The sequence below is a fragment of the Akebia trifoliata genome, chromosome 5 (assembly GCF_017979445.1).
Source record: "Akebia trifoliata isolate Shusen 1 chromosome 5, ASM1797944v1, whole genome shotgun sequence".
Lineage (NCBI taxonomy): Eukaryota > Viridiplantae > Streptophyta > Magnoliopsida > Ranunculales > Lardizabalaceae > Akebia > Akebia trifoliata.
Window position 1 is genome coordinate 21698587 of NC_141379.1, and position 13005 is coordinate 21711591.

Consider the following 13005-nt stretch of genomic DNA (forward strand, 5'->3'; position numbering starts at 1 on the left):
TGATGGGAAGGGTTGATACCCTAGGTTTGAAGAATGGGCTGATCTTTTGTGAGTTGGAGAGTAGAAAGTAAATAAAAGAAATGAGTTGATTCTTTTTATAATAAAAATTGAGGGCAACTTTGTATTTTTATTTCGTTTACATTTTCGACAAAATCTTGACCATTCGAACTCGAAAATTGACATATGAGTACTCCATTTCGAATAATTTTTTGTTACGGACCTCATGATATGGTTAAATTCTTCTGATTCTTACTTTATCAAAAATTCACTATTTTGGATCCCACTTAACGCGAAATTTGAGGATTTTATAAATTTTTCATCCGAACTCGAATTTGAACTTGCTTACAGGCTAAAGTATATATTTCAATCATTTTGAACATAATGGCGGAGTTGATTTTCGTTAGAAATGATCGAAACCATATCCGAGTGTTTTACTATAATTTTCTTTTTTGGTATTTTTCTCAAAATATCACCCTTTGACTTCTTCAAGATACAAGTTGAAAATTCGAGGTGTTACATCGGTTCTCAGATTTACCCAATCTAGTGTGCACCCTTACTAAATAATGTAAATTTTCAAATAATTACAAATAATATTGTTTATTATGAAACCAATGTTTTAAAAATTGGTCCGATGATTATACCAAAATCTTTGTAAAATGGTCGAACCGAGGTCCGACCCAAGATTCAATTTGGTTAGAGCAATTCATCTTTATTAAATTATAAATTTAAATTTATAAATAGTAGAAAGATTTTACAATAAGGATTAAACAAATGGATAAATAAAAATTAAAAATTAAGGACTAGAATTCTTTTAAGTAATATGGTATCTTCTTTTCATATTATTTATTTTAAATAGTAACAATTAATTAAAATACAACTAATACCAAATAAGAAGATAAAATTTAACATAATCAAATATTGTTCATAAAAAGGTAAAAAAAATTCCACTCAATATTTCCATTAACAAACATCAATAAATCCCTAATAAAAAATAACTTAATAAAATCGTATCTAATAATAAGATTTCAAAAGCCTAAATTCAAATATAAATGTAAATCTCAAATCTTTTAACAATTGTTCGTGTAGTCATTCTAGTAATCATCATCATCTTTTTGAGTTTTCTCGTCCCCAGTAATTGCGATATTCATTCTTTGTTTTTCCATCATATGCAATACTCTTATCATGCCTACAAAAAAATATATATAATTTATTTTAGGCTCATTTTTTTAAACTATCACTAGTATATTCATTTTCAATCAAATTATGTTTTTTTTACCTATATTTTGATAGACTTGGTCTCTCACTGATAATTGATCTATCTCTAACCAACTATTTTTTTCTTCATCTTAGAATATAGGAGGCGAAGTCTCCACTACCCAATCTCCTAATATATCCATATCTTCAAAACATATAGGATCATAGCATTTATTTTTCTTGGAATCTTTGTAAAAATAATTATTAATCAATACATTATGAATTATATATAATATGTATTAATATAAAAATTCAAGAATAAATCCAAGTATTAAAAAATAATGACAATTAACGTACTCACAAAAAAAAATATCACTTACCAAATTGTTAAACGAAAATTATATTAAAAAATACAAAATCATTGAACCTGTGAAATTCTAAATTTTTAATTCGTATCTCGAGAAAAAATAAATATTGAAATTTTAAGAAAATCCTGAAAGTGAGACTTAGGGATAAAATTTTAGGATGTTTTTGATCATTTTTAATGGATTTTGACCTCACCATTAGATTCAAAATGATTAAAAAATATACTTTAGCCTGTAAGCATGCTCAAATGTGAGTTCGAACAAAAAAGTTGTAAAATTCTTGATTACCGAGTCAGACTAGGCTAAAATAATGACTTTTTATAGAGTAGGAATTTTTAAAATTCTATAACGCCATTGGGTTTTGAAAGCGCCCTCGATCCGCGGGGTGTACGGATCCGCTTTTGACCCTTGAGGTTTGGGAGTCGCCACCTAGTTATTACGGTCTAGGAACCAAATTGACCCTACAATGGATAAAAAGAACTAATCTACTATAGAAATCTGAATCCGGGGATCATGTTACGGGGTTGGAAGGTGTTAAGCACCAATCCCGCCCGGTCAATGCCGGTCTCTACTTATCCCAAATAGATCTACATTGCTAATGATAAACCTAGATTAAAAAAATAATAAAAAAAATTTACCTTTGATCTACAAAAGTGTTATTCCCTCAGATCTTGTGAGAATGACTCCTTGTACCGTATTCCTTACTTCGGTCTATCTCTGGATCTGATTCCTGATCTCCGAGGTAAGGTATCTCCTTCTTGGATCTGGGTACTTCAAATTTGTTGTGGATTTTTGGGATGTTTTTGAGAGGTTTTTGGGTGTTTTTTAGGCTAAAATCGGAGTAGGGGTGTTAGGGAATGAGTTGGGACTCCAGAATTAGGGTTTTGGGGAGGCTATGGAGGCTTCTTTACCTACTTTTTCTAGGGTTTCTTCTTTGATACGAAAATAGGGTGTGGAGGCTCCTATTTATAAAGTTTTTAGAAGCATTTAGGGTTTGATTAGGGTTTCTTTTAGGGTTTCAATTAGGGTTTTGACTTAGTCTTTAGGGTTTTAGGGTTTTGACTTTAGTCTTATGAGATTGACTTGATTAGTTTTAGATTAGAGTTTGGATTTAGGGTTTTGACCTTAGTCTTATGAGATTGACTTGATTAGTTTAGATTAGGGTTTTGATTTAGGGTTTTGACCTTAGTCTTATGAGATTGACTCGATTAGTACCTTGACTTCAGTCTTGCTTGATTGACTTTAATTTTGACTTTAGTCTCACTTGATTGACTTTAATACCTTGACTTCAGTCTTGCTTGATTTACTTTTAATTTTTGGAGAATCCCCTTCTATTATATCTTTAATTCTTTGAACCCCCGAATGGAGGGGTCCTTAAAGAAATATCCCACGAACCCTCAACAATTTTACCTGAGAGTCCAATTAATCGATTTTTTAGGTTCAACTTTTTAAATTAATTTCATTAATGTTTTACTTTAATTATTTAATGTTTTATTTTTTAATTTCAAATTTTTTAATTATGAAAATTGTGAAATTACCGTTTTGCCCTCGGAGAGGATTTTTACGTTTTAAGTCGTTTTTCAATGTTCCAGGATGTTTTGGAATCAGTTTTTCGTAAGGAATTCAATGGGAATGTTGGTTTTTGTCATTTATGAAGTTTTTATATGAAATGATCGTGAACTTTATGAGGGGTATTTTCGTAATTTTGTCAAATTTTGTGAAAATTGGCGAAGTGGTTTACTTGGTTTCGATTTGTTGATTTATGTGTTTGAACGGATTTTCCTAAGCGTAATGTAGGCTCTAAGGTTGTTTTGAGGTTAGGGGTATTTTGGTAATTTAATCATTTTTTATGATTTTTATCGTGAAGCTTCTTTTTGGTTTGCAAGATGATGATTTCTATGTTTCTGGGGTCGTATTTTCCTAGCGTGGCGTGGTTTCTAAATTTTGTCAGTTCGAGATACCTCATCCGGATTTCTGAAACATATCTGGTAACAAAATAAAGCATTGGAATAGACATCCATCATTGGGAACCTTTGCGATCGGGTTGACGACTTGATTAATCAGGCGGATGCAAAAATGAGGTGTCTACAGATGCCCCTCTTTGGCAGAGGGTTGAAGCAAACTAGATAGAAAATCTATTTTGGTAGAAAGTGCGATATCCGAATGCCAAAGCTAGTGACAGTTCATTTTGCAGCCTGATTTAGCAATTCGTCGAGGTGTTCGGATCCTTGAGGGTTAAACTCTCCCCGAACTAAAAGGTTGTCAGGTCCTCGAGCGAGAGCTCTCACTGATGGCGTCAGATCCTTGAATTTTAAAGAATTCTCCCTGACTAAAAGAACAAGTGTGCAAGTGTGTGCACTGTGTGAAATTGAGTAAAATCTGAGCATAAACTAAGCATAACTGAGCATAAATTGAGCATAAAAAAATTGAATGTCTTACTTTACCTACCCTGGGTGAAAGAGTAATAAACAATTTTTTTTGGAAAGTTTTACTCTACCTACTCGGGGTGAAAGAGTAATGAACTATTTTTTCTAGGAGTCCTACTCTACCTACTCGGGGTGAAAGAGTAATGAATTCTTTTTCGGGAGTTCTACTCTACCTACTCGGGGTGAAAGAGTAATGAACTATTTTTTCTGGGAGTTTTACTCTACCTACTCAGGGAGAAATATTTTTTCTGGGAGTCCTACTCTACCTACTCGGGGTGAAAAAGTAATGAACTATTTTTTCTAGGAGTTTTACTCTACCTACTCAGGGTGAAAGAGTAATGAACTATTTTTTCTAGGAGTCCTACTCTACCTACTCGGGGTGAAAAAGTAATGAACTATTTTTTTGGGAGTTCTACTCTACCTACTCGGGGTGAAAGAGTAATGAACAATTTTTTTTTTTTTTTGGAAGTTTTACTCTACCTACTCGGAGTGAAAGAGTAATGAACTAAGCTTTTTAGAAGTCCTACTCTACCTGCCCAGGGTGAAAGAGTAATGAACTAATTTTTTTTGAAAAGTTCTACTCTACCTACTCGGAGTGAAAGAGTAATGAACTAATTTTTTAGGAGTCCTACTCTACCTGCCCAGGGTGAAAGAGTAATGAACTAATTTTTTTTTTTTTTTTTTTTGGGAATGAACAGGAGATTAACCTCGCATTTGAATTTTTTTTTTTTTTTAATAAAAAGTTGGATTTTATGAAAGTCCGGTAAACATTTTAACTCTCTTTGAATCTGAGGAGTTTTCAAAATTGCTATCAAGAGGGTAACCTTTAATTCAAAGTTAACCTTATCATTTGGGGTTGAAATTGACCAGGCATCAGAACAAAAATGCCCCTAGTTTGACAATAAACATGGCATTAAAAATAATTGAACACATCATTAAAAAATGCCCCTAGTAGTATAAAGGGGGGAAATTACATATCTAAAAGAAAAAATGCCCCCTTGTATGAAGGTTTGAAATATTTGATTACCACAAGCGCAATAAAGATCCAACTTTTAATTTTATTAAAGATTTTGAGTCAGGCTCAAGAGAACAAAATATTTTCTTTTGAGACTCATCATAGAATTCACCATTCTCTCCATTGGTTCACTTGGGGAAGTAAGAATTTTCAGATCGATCGTAGACAAGATACTTGTGGCTTCTGAATTTATGCCTGGTTTAAGCTGAGTATTGAACTTGATTATTCAGATTTCTGATGTTTCAGCTCGGACTGCTCTCAGCTTCGGGATTTTCTTCTATTTTTTTTTCTTTTTTATTGCTCTAACTTTTGCCTAGATCGCTTTTCCAGGTTTTCAATCTATCGAGCTTGCTCTAACTTTTGCCTAGATCGCCTTTTCAGGTTTTCAATCTAGCGAGCTTTTTCTTTTTTTCTTGGCTCTGATTATTGCCAAAGTTGTCCTTTAAGATTTTCAACTTTGCGAGCTTGCCTTAATTTTTGCCTAAGTCGCCCTTTTCGGATTTTCAACTTAGCAGGCTTCATCATTTTTTTATCTCTTTTTTTTTTTTTTTTTTTTTTTTTTTGATCTTCTAGAATTACTGTCTGATCATGTTCTACTACCTTCCTTGACCTTTTCACATGGTACTTAGGAGGACTTTTATAGGTAGGCTTGGGACTAGGCATAAAATGAAAGGGATTTTGAGGCTCAAAAACCCAAATGCCCCTTGTGTGGCATTTCATTTAAACTTTTTCTTGAATTTTCTTCCCCATTCTTTTGAATTTTTTCTTTTTAGATTTTTTCTTTATCGGGGAATCTATTTTTATTTTTTTTGATGTGGTCGGGCCTGAAGTAACTTCTCAGGTTGCCTACGTACCCCAGAATTTTGGGATCAGACTAAAACGTAGTTCGAATTTTTCCCTCCCCTAGGTTAGGTGATCAGGCTAAGAAATAAAAGGCACAATTTTTCTCTTTTTGAACAGGCTGCAAAGGGGTTGAGAAATGAGATAAAGAATTAGGTAATAGGAAAATTGATTCAGCCAAAAATGGCCTCCTTAAATGTAGTACCGTTTAATTTGGTCAAGGTTGGTTGGTTCTGGTAACTCGATTCCATCATGATCTTGAAGCCTGACAGCTTTTCCTGGTAGTATCTCCTTGATGATGTACGGACCTCCCCAATTTGGTTTGAACTTCCCTCTAGGGTCAAAGATAGGTGCCCGATTCTCTTGGAGTACTAAATCCCCGACCTGTAAGTGACGAACCTTGATCTTTTTATCAAATGCACGGGCAACTCTTCTTTGATAAGCTTGCACGTGATATAGGGTTTTAAATCATTTTCTTCGATCAAGTTTATTTCTTCATACTGTTGACGACCCCAATCTGTTTCTAACAAATGATTTTTCAACAAGACCCTGAGAGACGAAATTTTCAATTCAACTGGCAAGACTGCTTTCATGCCATACACTAAGGAGTAAGGAGTAGCTCCAGTAGAGGATCGAATTAGAGTTCGATATGTCCACAGCGTGAATGATAATTTTTCTGACCAATCTCGATGTTATTAACTCATTTTCCTGATGATAGTCTTGATACTCTTATTAACTGCTTCAACCGTTTCATTGATCTGAGGACGGTAGGAGGATGATTTGTGATTCCGGATCTTCAACTTTGAACACAGAGTAATGATTTATGCTTTGAAGTACGACTCATTATCAGAGATCAATTCAAAAGGTACCCCCATATCGACTGATAATATATGATTTGAAACTTAAGATGTAGTGAGGATAGCACTGATACATTTTTATAACATCTTCTTTGATTCCATTGATATAGAAGAGTATCCATTCCATGTTGAACAACACCCAAGCTTGTACCTAGCATACCCTCATATGATCACACGAACAAGTCTTTTGAAATTTCTGAAAAAATTCATTATCCCCTCGTGTTCCTTTCGGGATAAGATGGTTTCTATTTGAATCTCTTTAGGAATTATTTTTTGTTTCGAGGTCAAAGACCTTTTCCTTTCTCGATTAAAGGTTGAGCCCGACTCTTATCTTCTTGTTCAGAAACGAAATCTATCAAATTATTAGTTAATTCGTTAATGTGCTCGAGGTATTCAAAAATTTCTTTTATCTGATCAATTTTAGATGGGGCAACAGACACCTCTAAAGACTCGATGAACTAACTTGACTCAATAGGAAAGAATAGACTCAATCTAAGGAAGACATGACCTTGCTGGAAAAAAGGACTCGAGCTAACCCAAATGACTCATGAAAACTCAAGACAAGTACCCACACGAGTGTGATTAGGACTGAGGACTCAGATATTGCTTATAACCGGTAGGATTGAAGCATTATGATCTTCAAAGAACAACTGGACGATGTTGAAAAATTTTGAGGTCATTTCTGACTGTTTGACTTGATATTGATGTTTACTCTAACTGACCGGATTTACAGCCCTAGCTAGACGATAGACGATTGAGCTTAGATACAATGATAACCCTTAAACCTCTTTGAAGGTGAATTTAACCAATTTCAGTGTCACCCCCTTGATAACATTTTAAATGAACCCGGAGATTTTATTGAATTTTGTGCACCAATCCATTAAAAAATTCATCCATTCAATGATTATTCAGAAGAAAAATAATTATGTTGCACTCTTGAAAAATATTGAAAAAAATGTTTTTATTTCACAAATCTGATTATTTTTTTGCAACATTTTTTGGTAGTTTTCCAAAGTCTATAAAAACTTTTCATGCAAAAATAGATCTTTTGCAAATTATTTTTCCTTCTTTTTCTTTTCTTTTGGAAAATATTTTCTTCTGAAAAATATTTTTTCTCTGGAAAATAGTTTTTTATTGGGAAAGTATCTTCTCTTGGAAAATATTTTTTGGAAAACGTTTTTTCTTAGAAAACATTTTTTTTTAGAGAATAATACTTTTTTTGGAAAACACTTCTTTTGGAAAATATTTTTTCTGGAAAATACTTTCCCTTTGTAAACTATTTTTCTTCTTTGAAAATTTGATTTCTATTTCGATTTAAATGGCCCGGTCCATCAGGATTGTTGGATCGAGTTGGGCTGGGTCATTTGCAAGAGATGGATTTTTTATTGGGTCGGTGCACCCATTTTGATTTTCAAAAATAACATTTTTTATCCTTGAGGACAATCATACACTCTGATCTCATCATCCACATACATTCATATCAATCACAAAGTCTCATAAGATTCCATTCAATGAACAACCCGGGAACACCCACGATAAGTTCGAGTCGCGACCTACTGGGAAGGTTTCTAGACTCTAAGCTTACTATGTGCAATGCATTTTTATCTGGCCACCCTTGCCCAAGCACACCTATATACCTTTCGATACATGGTGACTTGGTTTGATATACCGTATAGGTGATAATCTAAAACCTCAATTCACTTCTCTGAAGCCAAAAACAGCCAGTTTGATCTCCAATTGAGAGGTGGCGCACAATGCTGAGAAAGGGCCCACTTAAATACCTCTCGTCTAGAATAGACGTAGTCTATCCCCCTCGTACAGTAGGGTACAGCGGGGCAAGATCTTGCTTAGGCACCGGTTTTGACCAAGAAGTGCAATTGATATACTTGGATTATCTTTTATACCTACGGGTACGAGTCAAGAGTTGTAGCTTTCATAAATGGTTTGGCATCCCACGAGAGGACCGACCACATACTAGTACTACATTGGCAATCGGGACATGTGACTGTGTGGCTCACAATAGGTCAAAGGCTCAGGTCGCTCCAGCCTAGGTGCATCAATATACCTTTCAGAATCACCTGATCAGACGGTATTGATGCCCCCAGTTTAATATACCCTAAGGTACGTGACTGGAGTTGTGATTTTCATGAATGACGTCGCATCTCCGAAGAGACCGGGCCACGCACTAGTGCCACGTTGGCTATATGGGACGTGTAAGTGGGTAAAACAGTAAACGTGCTTGTGGTGTGTGCAAAACAGGGTGGGGTGTGCCCGGGGCCTTTTTCAAACACGTGGGCCCATGGGCCAGATTATGTCATCACATATGGATATCAAATGAATATTGATCAAGAAAATAATCCCAAACCCATCACATCGAAATTAAGATGAAATCAAACACATCACAAATATATCTGTCAAGATCATGGCAAATCAATTAATGAGCATGGCATATAATAATTGATCAAACAAACATTGCAATAGGCATAATTTTTATGATTTTTAAGGTCCAATCAATGATCACTTTTGGGTGATCCAAAATAAATCGAGATTCCAATAGGTGTTACATTGATGATAGAATGACAATGGTTGAGATGAACTCACTCTCAAGAACATTAATTGTGCCAACATTTGATAAATTCAGATTTTCTGTAAATTAGGAAAATACAATCTGAACTTGCATCGATGATATCTAAGGCTCCCGATAACGAAATCGAGTGAACTCAAGTTCTAAATTAATCTACTCGATGAGATCTACATTTTATTAATAGGTGTCCAGACTTAGTTCTCACCAGAATGTTCTGTAAAAACGTTTTAACGTTGCTGTCCCAACTTTCATTCAGAAATAATTTCAGATTTACAGATTGAACTTGCATCGACGATATCTAAGGCTTCCGATAACGAAATTGAGTAAACTCAAGTTCTAAATTAATCTACTCGATTAGATCTACGTTTTATTAAGAGGTTCCCAGACTTAATTCTCACTAGAATGTTCTGTAAAAAAGTTTTAACGTTGCTGTCCCAACTTTCATTCAGAAATAATTCCAGATTTACAGATTGAACTTGCATCGATGATATCTAAGGCTTCCGATAACGAAATTGAGTGACCTCAGATTCTAAATTAATCTACTCGACGAGATCTATGTTTTATTAACAGGCTCCCAGACTTAATTCTCACTAGAATATTCTCTAAAAACGTTTTAATATTTCTGTCCAACCTTCATCATTCCATCATTTTCATAGGTCAATTTGAATCTTTCAGTATTTAGGGGTCATCAAAAAGTGATCCTTAATTGGAAAAAAATGCAATACCCAAAATCATCTACAATCAAGACAAAAAATAAATAAACAGAAAAAATAAATAAAATAAATCCAACTAAATAATAAAAAAAAACTAGGTCATCTTGGCAATGATCCCATACTTGGGGTTTTTCAAGTTTGATCCTCAATAGTCCCCAGTGGAGTCGCCACTGAAAGCGCCCTCGATCCGCGGGGTGTACGGATCCGCTTTTGACCCTTGAGGTTTGGGAGTCGCCACCTAGTTATTACGGTCTAGGAACCAAATTGACCCTACAATGGATAAAAAGAACTAATCTACTATAGAAATCTGAATCCGGGGATCATGTTACGGGGTTGGAAGGTGTTAAGCACCAATCCCGCCCGGCCAATGCCGGTCTTTACTTATCCCAAATAGATCTACATTGCTAATGATAAACCTAGATTAAAAAAATAATAAAAAAAATTTACCTTTGATCTACAAAAGTGTTATTCCCTCAGATCTTGTGAGAATGACTCCTTGTACCGTATTCCTTACTTCGGTCTATCTCTGGATCTGATTCCTGATCTCCGAGGTAAGGTATCTCCTTCTTGGATCTGGGTACTTCAAATTTGTTGTGGATTTTTGGGATGTTTTTGAAAGGTTTTTGGGTGTTTTTTAGGCTAAAATCGGAGTAGGGGTGTTAGGGAATGAGTTGGGACTCCAGAATTAGGGTTTTGGGGAGGCTATGGAGGCTTCTTTACCTACTTTTTCTAGGGTTTCTTCTTTGATACGAAAATAGGGTGTGGAGGCTCCTATTTATAAAGTTTTTAGAAGCATTTAGGGTTTGATTAGGGTTTCTTTTAGGGTTTCAATTAGGGTTTTGACTTAGTCTTTAGGGTTTTAGGGTTTTGACTTTAGTCTTATGAGATTGACTTGATTAGTTTTAGATTAGAGTTTGGATTTAGGGTTTTGACCTTAGTCTTATGAGATTGACTTGATTAGTTTAGATTAGGGTTTTGATTTAGGGTTTTGACCTTAGTCTTATGAGATTGACTCGATTAGTACCTTGACTTCAGTCTTGCTTGATTGACTTTAATTTTGACTTTAGTCTCACTTGATTGACTTTAATACCTTGACTTCAGTCTTGCTTGATTTACTTTTAATTTTTGGAGAATCCCCTTCTATTATATCTTTAATTCTTTGAACCCCCGAATGGAGGGGTCCTTAAAGAAATATCCCACGAACCCTCAACAATTTTACCTGAGAGTCCAATTAATCGATTTTTTAGGTTCAACTTTTTAAATTAATTTCATTAATGTTTTACTTTAATTATTTAATGTTTTATTTTTTAATTTCAAATTTTTTAATTATGAAAATTGTGAAATTACCGTTTTGCCCTCGGAGAGGATTTTTACGTTTTAAGTCGTTTTTCAATGTTCCAGGATGTTTTGGAATCAGTTTTTCGTAAGGAATTCAATGGGAATGTTGGTTTTTGTCATTTATGAAGTTTTTATATGAAATGATCGTGAACTTTATGAGGGGTATTTTCGTAATTTTGTCAAATTTTGTGAAAATTGGCGAAGTGGTTTACTTGGTTTCGATTTGTTGATTTATGTGTTTGAACGGATTTTCCTAAGCGTAATGTAGGCTCTAAGGTTGTTTTGAGGTTAGGGGTATTTTGGTAATTTAATCATTTTTTATGATTTTTATCGTGAAGCTTCTTTTTGGTTTGCAAGATGATGATTTCTATGTTTCTGGGGTCGTATTTTCCTAGCGTGGCGTGGTTTCTAAATTTTGTCAGTTCGAGATACCTCATCCGGATTTCTGAAACATATCTGGTAACAAAATAAAGCATTGGAATAGACATCCATCATTGGGAACCTTTGCGATCGGGTTGACGACTTGATTAATCAGGCGGATGCAAAAATGAGGTGTCTACAGATGCCCCTCTTTGGCAGAGGGTTGAAGCAAACTAGATAGAAAATCTATTTTGGTAGAAAGTGCGATATCCGAATGCCAAAGCTAGTGACAGTTCATTTTGCAGCCTGATTTAGCAATTCGTCGAGGTGTTCGGATCCTTGAGGGTTAAACTCTCCCCGAACTAAAAGGTTGTCAGGTCCTCGAGCGAGAGCTCTCACTGATGGCGTCAGATCCTTGAATTTTAAAGAATTCTCCCTGACTAAAAGAACAAGTGTGCAAGTGTGTGCACTGTGTGAAATTGAGTAAAATCTGAGCATAAACTAAGCATAACTGAGCATAAATTGAGCATAAAAAAATTGAATGTCTTACTTTACCTACCCTGGGTGAAAGAGTAATAAACAATTTTTTTTGGAAAGTTTTACTCTACCTACTCGGGGTGAAAGAGTAATGAACTATTTTTTCTAGGAGTCCTACTCTACCTACTCGGGGTGAAAGAGTAATGAATTCTTTTTCGGGAGTTCTACTCTACCTACTCGGGGTGAAAGAGTAATGAACTATTTTTTCTGGGAGTTTTACTCTACCTACTCAGGGAGAAATATTTTTTCTGGGAGTCCTACTCTACCTACTCGGGGTGAAAAAGTAATGAACTATTTTTTCTAGGAGTTTTACTCTACCTACTCAGGGTGAAAGAGTAATGAACTATTTTTTCTGGGAGTCCTACTCTACCTACTCGGGGTGAAAAAGTAATGAACTATTTTTTTGGGAGTTCTACTCTACCTACTCGGGGTGAAAGAGTAATGAACAATTTTTTTTTTTTTTTTGGAAGTTCTACTCTACCTACTCGGAGTGAAAGAGTAATGAACTAAGCTTTTTAGAAGTCCTACTCTACCTGCCCAGGGTGAAAGAGTAATGAACTAATTTTTTTTGAAAAGTTCTACTCTACCTACTCGGAGTGAAAGAGTAATGAACTAATTTTTTAGGAGTCCTACTCTACCTGCCCAGGGTGAAAGAGTAATGAACTAATTTTTTTTTTTTTTTTTTTTGGGAACGAACAGGAGATTAACCTCGCATTTGAATTTTTTTTTTTTTTTAATAAAAAGTTGGATTTTATGAAAGTCCGGTAAACATTTTA